Genomic DNA, 11,755 nt, shown 5'->3' with positions numbered 1-11,755 from the left:
TTAACCATAATCAAAATATCTGCTGCAATCTCATTGTCTTATAATAATACGTCAATACATATAGAAAATCTAGATCACATATTTAACGAACAACAGAAACAACATACTCACAAGGAAAGAAATGAGAAAACAAAATATGTGATATTTGTTGAATCTTTTCTTTCGTGGCATAGTTGCTTGCTTCTGATTTGCTGCAATCAATCTGGAATACGAATCCACAGCAAGATCATATATTGGGAACGAGCGAAAGCATGTGTCTGAAATTTCATTCACCTGAGCATGACATTCCGGCCAACCAGCCAAGAATGAAAGATGCCGGTCCTTCTACCAATATACACAACATAGTATTTCATCCTAAAGAAATAATATATATAATTACTCAAAGAAAATATATAAAAAAATTATTATTATTATGAATAAACACAATATCAACAAAAAAGAAAATATATCTCGGTCTCTTCCTTCCCACAATTGAACTGTAATCTCATTTCTTAGCTTATTACTATCATGATTATAATCAATAGATTGTGGTGTTCAGCCATATAAAAATATGTATCATCATGGTTGAAGGTAGATTCAATAAATCCAGCCCGTAGACAAAAATCTATCATTTTCTTGATGGTGTTTAATAATAAAATTGTGCAATACAGCATATGGCTATATGCCATGATAATTTTGGTTTGCCTCCTTTTCTTGTATGGTCCCATTTGCATTTTTTTAATTTGGAAATGTTGTTTCCATACACCAAAAGTCCTCTCGACTACATTACAAAGTTGCGCTTGATGATGATTGAATAAATCTTGTGGTTCGGTATGTGACATACGTGTATGACGGTACCCACTTAAATGATACCTAGTTCCTCCATAAGGTGCCAAAAACTGATAAGAATTTGTGTAACCAACATCTACAAGATAATATTTCCCTATATACAATAGAACTTAAATTATCTTAATTTTATGTATAATTGGTAAAAACTTAGTTTATTAATTTCAACTACATCAACTTACCGGGAGGCACAGTAAAATTCTATTCAGCAATAGCAGATCGTGATACGATCATGTTAGATGCCCTATCTTCCCAACTAAGTAGGAGATATAAGACCATTACATTTTTGGAGATATCGCCCTTACGATTGCGTGAATGTGTTTGATGATCTATGCCTTTCACAATACACTGTATATAGATCCTATCTATTGCACCAATAGTATTCTGTATATATGTATAAAATTGAACGTTACAAAATATGAGCAATATATTTCAAAAGTGGTTGAATAATAATGTGAGACTGAAAATGATATTAACCCTAAAGTATGTATACAATAAATTACTTCCTTGAGTCTTTGGATGAACCCAAACCTCGGAGAGTGACATTTTGATATAAGTTTCCTTTAGAGATCAAATAGCAGCTGCAACATCATGAATATGTTCACAAATTATTTGAGTTGAGTACTAAAATTTCTCTACAAGAGTCCTCATCGATGCCCCATGTGCAATCATATATAAAAAGATAGCTAACTGCTCATTTGTTGAGATATTTGTATTCCTAATTAGGCCTCTTTCCTCCAATAGTTTTACTAAATAAGTAAAAATTTCAATGCTCAATCGAAACTCATCAATGCACCGGTTTGAATGGCCATTTAGGATATTATTAACAAGATCATTTATAGAAAATGGTCTAGTTCTACAAGGCCTTGGTGTAGGTCTTGTAGAACTAGATCATAGGAAATATTCTTCAACTTTATCTAGGAATTCATCTAACTGTTCCGAAATTGACGAGTTGTCATGTAGGCTATTGAATGATACACTACGACTATCTGAAGGGGTACTATCTGAATTATAATCAATATCAACTTGTTCTCCAAACATTTCCATTTGGAGTTAGTCCCTGTTATTCGCAATATGAATTTGTAACTAGTTGCAGCATATATTAACCATGTTCCTTATAGAGTAAAGATGACAGCACGAATAATCATACCTGCTAATTTTGTTGTCCAGTTATAAGTCTTATTGCTTTCTGCAATAATAAAATATGAGTCAAAATATTTTAATAATTAAAACTTTTTATAAATAAAGCGTGCTCAATATACAAATAATATATTTTAAATGTGGTCACAACCACATAGTTTCATATACAAATAATGTAAACTTATCAATAAAGTTTCATGATATGTGATCAAAATGATGATGGTAATACATGTTCACAATCACTATATAGTACCGAAGTTTAAATGAAATACCATATCATATGCCACAAATAATAAATATCACATAGTACATCATTCTTTGTAGAACGCCTAAGAGTACACGCCTAACAATTTACTCAATAATAGTATACATAATAATAGTACAATAAAATAAAATCAAGCACATTTGAAGCGTCTTGTTGTGTGAATAGTGGTAGCAAACTCATTTTCATATCTATCTAGTAGCTACGATCATAAACAGTTTGCAATCCCTTCTATATTGACCTATTATTATCATCTAGAAAAGCCTCTCCAAGAAAGTAAATTTTTTTGCAATCTATACCAAAAATTTCATAGGTTAAAGACAAACGGTGTTGTATGTCTTTATCCTTTTCCTTTCGGCATTCCTTCTTGAATTTTTCCAATTCAAGGTTTATCATTGTATCCTTTCTTTCATGCCTTTTTAACAAACCATCAGAAATTTATCAAAGGCTTCATTGCTAATGTGGGACTTCTTTTTTCGGGGTGTACTTGATCTACTTTAATTTCTTCTCTTATTACTACATATTAAAACTTGTCAGCTAAGTGCAATCAGCAAACTAACTATTATAAACAGGGGATTTGCCACACATTTCTACTAGGTGTATCAGAAGACCTAGTACTTTCATTCATTGTCTTGTCATTTGGTTCAGTAGATGCAAAAGCATATCGTCCCGTTGCAATATCATTACCCACTAGGAACCTGATATCTTCAAAGTATAGAAATCTTTTGTCTCGACATCTTTCGTATCTCACATCATTCTAGAAAGTGGAAAAAATATTTTTGTATTACTATGTTTAACAATTTGTCAGTTCAGTAAATAAAAAAAAGACTAATTTAATTAAATTTGAGAAAACATTATTAAAATATACCTTTATTAAAAATTTCCAATCATCAACATTAGGCTTGTAGAGGATATCGTCCCAACCTCATCCACTTTTATCTTTTAGGCTCTTGTAATTTCTGTAATACTCACAAAGCCTCTTCCATTTACATTTTAATCGATGTCACTCCCGGTACTCAATTTTCAACTCTTCACAACTTCATTCCAATCATCTTTGGTAAAAATTCTTACCATTCTTTCTTCCTGCATCATATTGGTGACGAAGGTGCTCTAATAAAATTGCATCTTTCTCATCAGTCCAATTTCAATCATCTTGCCAGATTGTTGTTCACCATCTCTATTTCTTAGCATGTTCTCCCTAATGACGAAATATGAAGAAAAACATCTAAGAAAGCAATAGTACATTTTGATGTGTTACAGAAATCAAATTTTCTAGGACCCATAGCCTATAATAACAATGCAATATGCATGACTCGTAGCCTAATCTACATATAGTTATCAACATTATGAGAAAATCATCTTGCTGTTAAGTGAATTAACACACACCATAAATGAGCTTTGATTTATCAGATCTATAACTATATGAGATAGTAGAAGGATTATAATACTTATTTGGGATCGTCCGAGCTCTCCAATAGGATATCGTTGGTCAAGAAGATGCTATTTGTTAGACGCGACAAATTTTGGGATGTCGTTGCTTCGACGACGTCGGCATGCAACTGCCGAGAGGTTTCTTTGTCGGAGACAACGTGTGGCAATCGAGCAAATTCTTCGAAGGTGGCGTGCGGCTGAGAGTGGGAGCTAGTAGAGAAGAGAGGAGAGGAGAGAGGAGAGGAGAATTGTTTTCTCTCAATTTTCCTCGTTGAGAGAGAGGAGAGAGAGGAGAGGAGAGAGAGGAGAGGAGAGAAGAGAAGAGAGGAAAGAGGACAATGATGATAAGATTAGATATGATTTGATAAGTCTCAGTATACGGACTTAATCTTTTTATTTGTAGACTTCACATTCTAAGCCAACAAATAATCTAACTAAGCCCGCAAATATATATATAAGCCTATAAATGTCAGAGCAGTGACTCATCATGATTTTTTAATTTTTTTTAAATAAACCTCAAGTGATATTTCTACTGGAGAAGATAGGAAAGGAGAGAGGATAGTAATGATGAGATTAGACATGATTTGACAAGTCTTAGTATATGGACCTTTTCTTATTATTTGCAAACTTCACATTCTAAGCCAGCAAATAATCTGATTAAGCTTGCAAATATATAACATATAAGGTTGCAAATGTTAGAGTAGTGACTTATCACAATTTTTTTAATTTTTTTTAATTAAACCTCACGTGATATTTCTACTAGAGAAGATAGAAGAGAGAAGAAAAGACAATGATAATGAGATGAGACATGATTTGACAAGTCTCAGTATATAGACTTAATCTTCTTATTTGCAGACTTCACATTCTAAGCTAGCAAATAATTCAACTAAGCCCGCAAATATATAATATATAAGCCTGCAAATGTCAGAGTAGTGACTCATCACGATTTTTTTAATTTTTTTTAAATAAACCTCACATGATATTTTTAGATAGGAGAGGAGAGAGGACAGTGATGATGAGATTGGACATGATTTTACAAGTCTCAGTATACGGACTTATTCTTCTTATTTGTAGACTTCACATTCTAAGCCAGCAAATAATCCAACTAAGCCTGCAAATATATAACATATAAGCCTGCAAATGTCAGAGTAGTGATTCATCATGATTTTTTAATATTTTTTAAATAAACCTCACGTGATATTTATTTTACAAAACCGTTGGATGTGTACAGATAATTTAATAGCAATTGTCTTCCATACGCTTGCAATTTTATTTTCAAGCCCGCAAAACAATATTTGTTGGGTTCTTTCGTAAGCCAGCTAACTAGCATTTGTTGCCTTCTAAGCCTGCAAATCAGCCAGTTTAGTTAACCTTAACCCCGCAAATTTATTTTTAAGCCCGTAAAACGTTTGATGGCTTATTTTGTAAGCTAGCGAACTAGACTTTGCTGCCTTCCCTGCAAATTTATTTTTAAGCCCGCAAAATAACATTTTACACCCTTTTTAATAACCGACAAATTACTTTTATTTTATATAATTTTTTATTAGACCTACACTGAACGATATTATTAGTAAAATTATTTTTAAAATAATTATATTTTATCTAATCAAATTATTTACACTGTTTTCCTGTAATTTTTATTTTATTTATAGGGTTCTCATTATATTAGGACATAATATTTACAATATAAATATTTGATTATTTTGAAAGACAGAGAATAGAGAGGAGAAAAGAGAGAAGAAATAAGATTGACAAGACAATAAACTGATAGACGTAAGTTATGTCAAAGGTAAAAATAAAATCAAATTGAAAGAATAATAGAATTTATATATTATTATTTAATTATTTATTGAGGACTAAACTTGATTAAAAAAATAAAGTTATTTTATTATTTGGTTACTAAACTAGTTTAGGGTTCCTAAATCAGTTTAGGTACTTTCTCTAAACCCAAAGCAAATGGGGGCTTAGGAACTTGTCTTGAGTTCCAGATTTTGAGCTGTTCTTCAAAAGTTGGTGATGAAGTTTCTACTCATGCCCATCATTGTTATAGTTTCTCCATGAACTCATTCAAATAGAGATTAATTTTCCCATGCTCGCAACAGAAAAGGGCCTGTAAACATAAGTATTTCTAAAGAAAAGAGACTTGTAGATTGGTGTCTTTTCTCATTAATTTAGTTTCTATATCTTATTGGAACTTCATATTTGAATTGAATATTCCATTTGGACTTTAGTGTTTTTTTACTCTTACGGAAATATCCACCATGTGCAGTTTGGATATTCTGCATGTTATTATAGCAACAATTTGTTGATTATTTGATTACATGTGATCTTCCGAGAACCTCCATATGCTGCAGAAAGTCCTCTGTATACTCTATCAGAACTTGATAAGATAGTCATATTGCATATTTGTTCGTTAAAGAAGTAATCATAATAAGAAGCTAAGACCACATGTACTTGTCCTTGAACATATCTTCCATTATACCAAAATGATGGCATGATGTTTTTGGCAAATCAGTTGAGATTTTGTGCTTCTCCATCATATACATCCTTCATCTTGTTACTTATCTGCATTAATTGATTTCTTCTTGTATCTTACATAGTGAAGGAATCACGGCAAATTATATTTTACACACTCTTAGATTTAGTATGGTTTACACCGTTTGTTGTAGAACTATGCATTTTCCCTTAAAAAAAACCTTTTGTAATAGACTAGCATAAAAGTTGAGAATATATGAAATTTCTGTTTTCTCTTATAAAAGAGAAAAAAGTTTAATATCAAATATACTGGTGTGGGCACCACTATTCGTTATGTTTATTCTCGTAGGTACAAAAGGGCTGCACTCGTGGCCCTTTGGCTTAGCGAGGGTTTTGATTAATTTTTTAGGATTATTCTTGTCTTTTACTTTATTTTATCTATATAAAGCCTTGTAATCCTCTTTTATTAGTTAATGAATATTTTGAACATTTTTACATATTCAGTGTTTGTTGGTAAATTTTCTAGATTTGATTATTTTGTCTACTTCTCAAATCTACAATCAAGAAGTTGTCTTGCATCATATACATTTTCATTGATCTTTATAGCCTAAACTTTAAGCCTTAGATTATAAATGGGTATGCCTGTCATTTGAAGTCTGTAGCTAAGCAAAATAATTCTAGAGTAAATCCCAAAAACTTTAGGGTGTTTTTGAGGCAATAAAGGGAAATTGAAGGGAATGAATGCAAAAAGGATGATTTAAAATATAATATTCCCATGAATTAAATTATCAGTTAGGAATATAATCCATCCCAAAACTCAGCTTGCTTCATTTTTCCGCACAATCTTGATCAAGTACAATTGGGCATGCTGACAAATCAAAAGCTCTAATTCCAAATTTGATGTAGGGCAGAGTATAGACAAAACAGAGATTGGATAATGAAAAGGAGAAAACCATTGACTCCAAGTCCTTGAGAATTTACCATACTTGAGAAAGTGCAAGAAGCTTAATTGATGTATTGAGTTACTCATCTTACATCTTTTTCCTCTTCTATAGAACAAGATACATCAAAAGAAGGAAGGAAACAAAAAAGGGAAAACATTCCATCATATGTTATCATACGCTCTCCTGATCCTTCCGTTTATAGTTCAATTATATTTTACATTCAAAATCCTTAGGACCTTAAAAATCTTTCTTACCCTTGTTGTAAGAACTGAAAAAAAAAATTTGAGAGAAGAGGGTGCACGTGCAAACCCTTCCCCTCTCCCTCTCCGGCACGCGATGAAGCGGCCGCAGAGATCTCACCGAATCCAAATCTAATTTAGAGTTAAATTTTTATCCTATATATTAAACCATAATTCTCTCTCTCTTTTCTTTACCCAGCCTCCTTTCCCTCTTCATTTTCTTCTTCTCCTTCCTTTTCTTCTTTCTTGCCGTCGAAGTCATGACGTGGGTTCGAACCGCTGGAGCATCGCCGGAGTAAAAAGGGACCGTCATGCTCCTCCTTGATAAGCCCTCTCCCATCCCTCAACTTTAATAGGTTAAAATAAAAATACCTAATTTATGAGATTTCGGCTTCGTCGATGAATCACATCAGTCGGTGGCTTTGTCGCCGGCCGCTCCACCACTAAAAGCCTTTTGTCATTGGCCTTGTGCCGCAAATGTTTGCCTTTGGAGCCCTCGTGGCTCTGGTCATCTTCGGCCATTGAGTCGATCGTCTTCTATGGTTTCTCCGCCACCTCGTGAGGACGGCAGTGTCGCAAGGGTGTTGGGGAGCTTAGGGCGTGGCTGACGGATCGTCGCCGACAATGGCCACCAGTGTCTCTCTCTCCTTCTCTTTTTCTCTCTCGCCCTCGTCGATCCCCCTCGGGTTGAAGAAGGCCAGACTCAGGCACCCGAGTCTGTGCCTTCTTCACTTAAGTGTGGGTTCGGGTTGGGTTGGATCCAAATCCAAGGGATCCGACTCGGTTCCATTAACTTAATTAGATTGGGCCTTTGGACTAATCCATTCAAGCGTATGGTTGGGTGGGCTGCGGGCCAACTACAACCCAACCCAATCGATTGGGCTTATTTTGGCCCAAATTAATTTTTTGAGTTAAATTATAGAAAATTTTAATATTATTTAATTTAAAATTTTTTTGTCAGGTGGTGATTTTTAGCACATGAGCTAGAGATTAGAGATTTCAGTTGTCTTACCTAGACTTAGGTGAGTGGGTTCACTCACATATTTATTTATATTATACTTCGTACCTTTGTTAGACCATGTAATTTGTTGTGTGCAAATTTATTTATTTTATTCTTACGTGCAAATTTGTTTGTTACATTTTCTGTGTGCATTTAATTATCATACTCGGTGCATCGCCATACCTTATGCAAATTGTAAATTTTAGTGAAAAGAAATAAAACTAATATTGGTATGACTTAGATAATAGTGTCGGTATAGATCGCTTGCGGCTTTCCATGGTAACTCAAGTCTATTTGGAAGTCTATGAGAAAGTCCTATATCAGATTACTACGGTGACTCTAGCGGGGTTAAGAAACAGTTCTAAGATAAATGAGATATTTTCTAAGGTGACTCTAACCTCTCTCAATGATTAGTGGAAAAGACAGGGTGTGTTGATCACATAGGGACACCATCTGATGACCCTAACCGGATCAGCTATGAGGAAAAGTCCCGAGTGTCATCTCAAAGTGACTTCTAGTTGATGTGGATCCACAGGGTATAAACTTATTGAGACAAATAATATTATAAATATTAGAAAGATGTTAATATGTTGAAACTGAGCAAGGCTACAAGTTATGACTTTCTATTGTACATTGTCATTATTTTAAGACCATGCCTATTGGAAAATTGTTATTTATATTATTGAACTTGGGTTTTATTTAATATTATAAAATTTTAGAATTTATTTAATTTTCGAGTGGATTCCACTTACTGAGCTATAATTTTTAGCTCATGGATTTCTTTTTCTCTCTCTTTTATTATCTTAGGTAATATGGCCAGCATGGTGATTGAACAAGATGCACCGGGACCCTCCCTCCACTTAGGACCTACCTATTTAACTTTTCGCTCTTTTAGTCTTATGTTTTAGTTTAAATATTAATTTAATTTTGTTTAGACACAATAATAATAACATTGTTTATTTTTATTGTAACTAGTTTAAATTTAATAAAGCAGATCATCTTCGTTTATTTATTCTTGCCATTATACACTTAGGAAGTATTAGTAAGGCTTCGTGTATCTCAAATGTATTGAGATGCATGACTGATTATGATTCCGATTTCGAGTCGTTACACTTGTTAGAATAGTCTCTTCGTTATCTTTACGGACCTTTTTAATATTTTCATGATTCTTTCACTTCATCTTCTTCGTAACATCTGACACATTTTCTTCTCTTGCACAATCATCTTCTATTAATTGCTCTCTGACCTTTCATCAGATATTGCCTCACTTCCTAGCTGGTCTTATTCTTCAAGGCTTTCTAGTGGACAACCTTATTGATATCATTAATTAGTAAGATATCTGATGGCACGTGTAATTAGAAGTTAGAAATGAATTTTTAACTCTATAAACTATTTGCAGAAACTAGGACGGATATTCTTACGACTTAATAGAAAGAAGATCAATCTAATCTTATTAATTGACAAGTTCAAAATTTGGCTTTATGCGTCATTTGTTTTGTCATGTCATCTAAGATAACTCCAATATAATACTAAATAATATGTTCCTATATGACTGAAACTGACAAAAATAGGGAGTTTGGATAAGCTTCATCTCAAAACCAGTCTGTGCTGAAAATATACTTATTTGCCCAGTATCTATTTCCACTTTTACATGGAAAGAAAGGAGCTCGTCATGTCTCTTTGAATGCTGTACTCATACCAATCTTCCTGACTTTCACTATCATGAATTTAGGATGAAGAAAGTATTGATGGTTGACAAAATTGAAACACAGATGGTTACACAAGATTAATTATGTGACACTGCTTTTGGCATGTTCCAAATCAATGATCTTTTAGGCATCTTACTGAAATTGATACCATAATTTCAGATTGGCACCTACTGAAACCAGATCATTTTAGTTTTAAGGATGAAACTTATGTGGTGGAGACAATGATGCACTGGTTTAGTGTGCACGCAACCGACCCGCATATGTTTATTGCAATGAGAATGATTAGGATGAGCTTGTAGGACAGTAGCAAGATATTCCTCCTTGCATGAGTTCCTGTCAAATAAGATTGGTGGGTTGTTAGTTCAGTTGTAGTGATGGATACCACTGATCTTGCATTCATATGCAATGTTACACTCACATTATAGTCCAATAATCCACATACCTCATCTCACTGCTCAATTATTCCTTACGTATTAAGTAACTAATGAATTGTATTTTCATTTTGCCAGGAGGTCTAATTTTTGTTATATATATATATATACATATATATATATAGCTAGGGTGAGAAATTAGTCAATAGTTAGTATCGTCAAATATGATAGAAATAAATGTCGGGTTGCAGTTTAGTTCAAACAACAGAGAAATTAAGTACTTAAGCCTAAAAAAAAAGAGTTTGTACAATTAGATCAAACTACAAGGAGATAAAATATAATTTTTAAATTTTTTTATAGAAATATGACCTAATACATGATGTTAGCTAGAATGTTTTCCAGTTTGACTTGGAGGAAGATACACAACCTTTTCCTTTCCCTATTTTGACATAATGAATATATTTGTTGGTTCCTATTTGTTGTTACTTCTGTAGGTTTGTGAATTAAGATTAGTATGTAAACCTGCTGAATTTTGTTTAGGTTCAGATACGCGCTAGACCCAGTTTTCTTGTGCTGATTAGTGATTATCTTATGTTCAGCATGCTATAAGCGTCTAATGCACTTTTTGATATTACTTTTTGTTTTGCAGGATGAGGTGAAAAGGTTAAAAGCTGACCAGGGATACTAAGTGAGATGAAATTGTTAAAAGCTGAATAGGGATACTAAGATAGTGTTGTGCAGGCCAGCATGGGTGAATCTGTTTTGTAGAAATGAACATGTCTAGTTACCATGGAGCTGTATAACTGGCAGGAAAGCTTGTACTCATATGAAGTTCCTTAGTTTTCTTCGAGACTTTTTTCAGAACTTGTATCAAATTCTCGTGCTCCTTCAAATTAAAATGACTGCTGCATGTAATACTGATAAGCATTCCTTTTCTTTATTTTCGTTTTATGAGAAATGATACTGATATGTGCTTGTCTGTTGATCATTGCGATCGTCAATGATACTGTGTCTACGGAAGCAATGTTTGACATTAATGAAAGAGGTAATGCATAGGCATAGCAAACCAATGCATTGTGGCCTAGATCTGTGTAAATGTTGCAGTTTCTTCCATATAGCAAAAAGGAAGGAAAAGCTTCTACCTTTGCTTTATGATCAGTAGTAATTTCTGTGTCGTGGGATTTCAACTGGGTCTTAAGAGAATCCCTTTAGCAATTATGGTATGTGCTACTTAAATCCTCTCTACGTCTACTGGTAGAATATCGTAAAGATGGGAATTTTATTATGAGGACTCGACGAATAATTTGCTACAACAATATAATATCAATCCTGGAAATATAATTCCTTTCTTCGGTTATT

At 33.4% G+C, this 11,755-nt stretch overlaps 1 long non-coding RNA gene across 1 annotated transcript; it reads right to left on the bottom strand.

The window, feature by feature from the left end:
- Window positions 1-4,062, bottom strand: LOC140798301 (uncharacterized). The gene is made up of 3 exons (XR_012110812.1): window positions 3,676-4,062; window positions 1,976-2,014; window positions 1-354 (listed from the first exon to the last, which is right to left on the bottom strand). It is a non-coding gene; the product is annotated as an uncharacterized lncRNA (long non-coding RNA).
- Between the last annotated feature and the right edge of the window lie 7,693 nt (window positions 4,063-11,755).

Source organism: Typha latifolia, chromosome 11 (genome assembly GCF_019914945.1).
Source record: "Typha latifolia isolate L0001 chromosome 11, TyphaL0001v2, whole genome shotgun sequence".
Lineage (NCBI taxonomy): Eukaryota > Viridiplantae > Streptophyta > Magnoliopsida > Poales > Typhaceae > Typha > Typha latifolia.
Note: the sequence above shows the minus strand (reverse complement) of the source record. Positions and strands in the feature narration are given on the sequence as shown.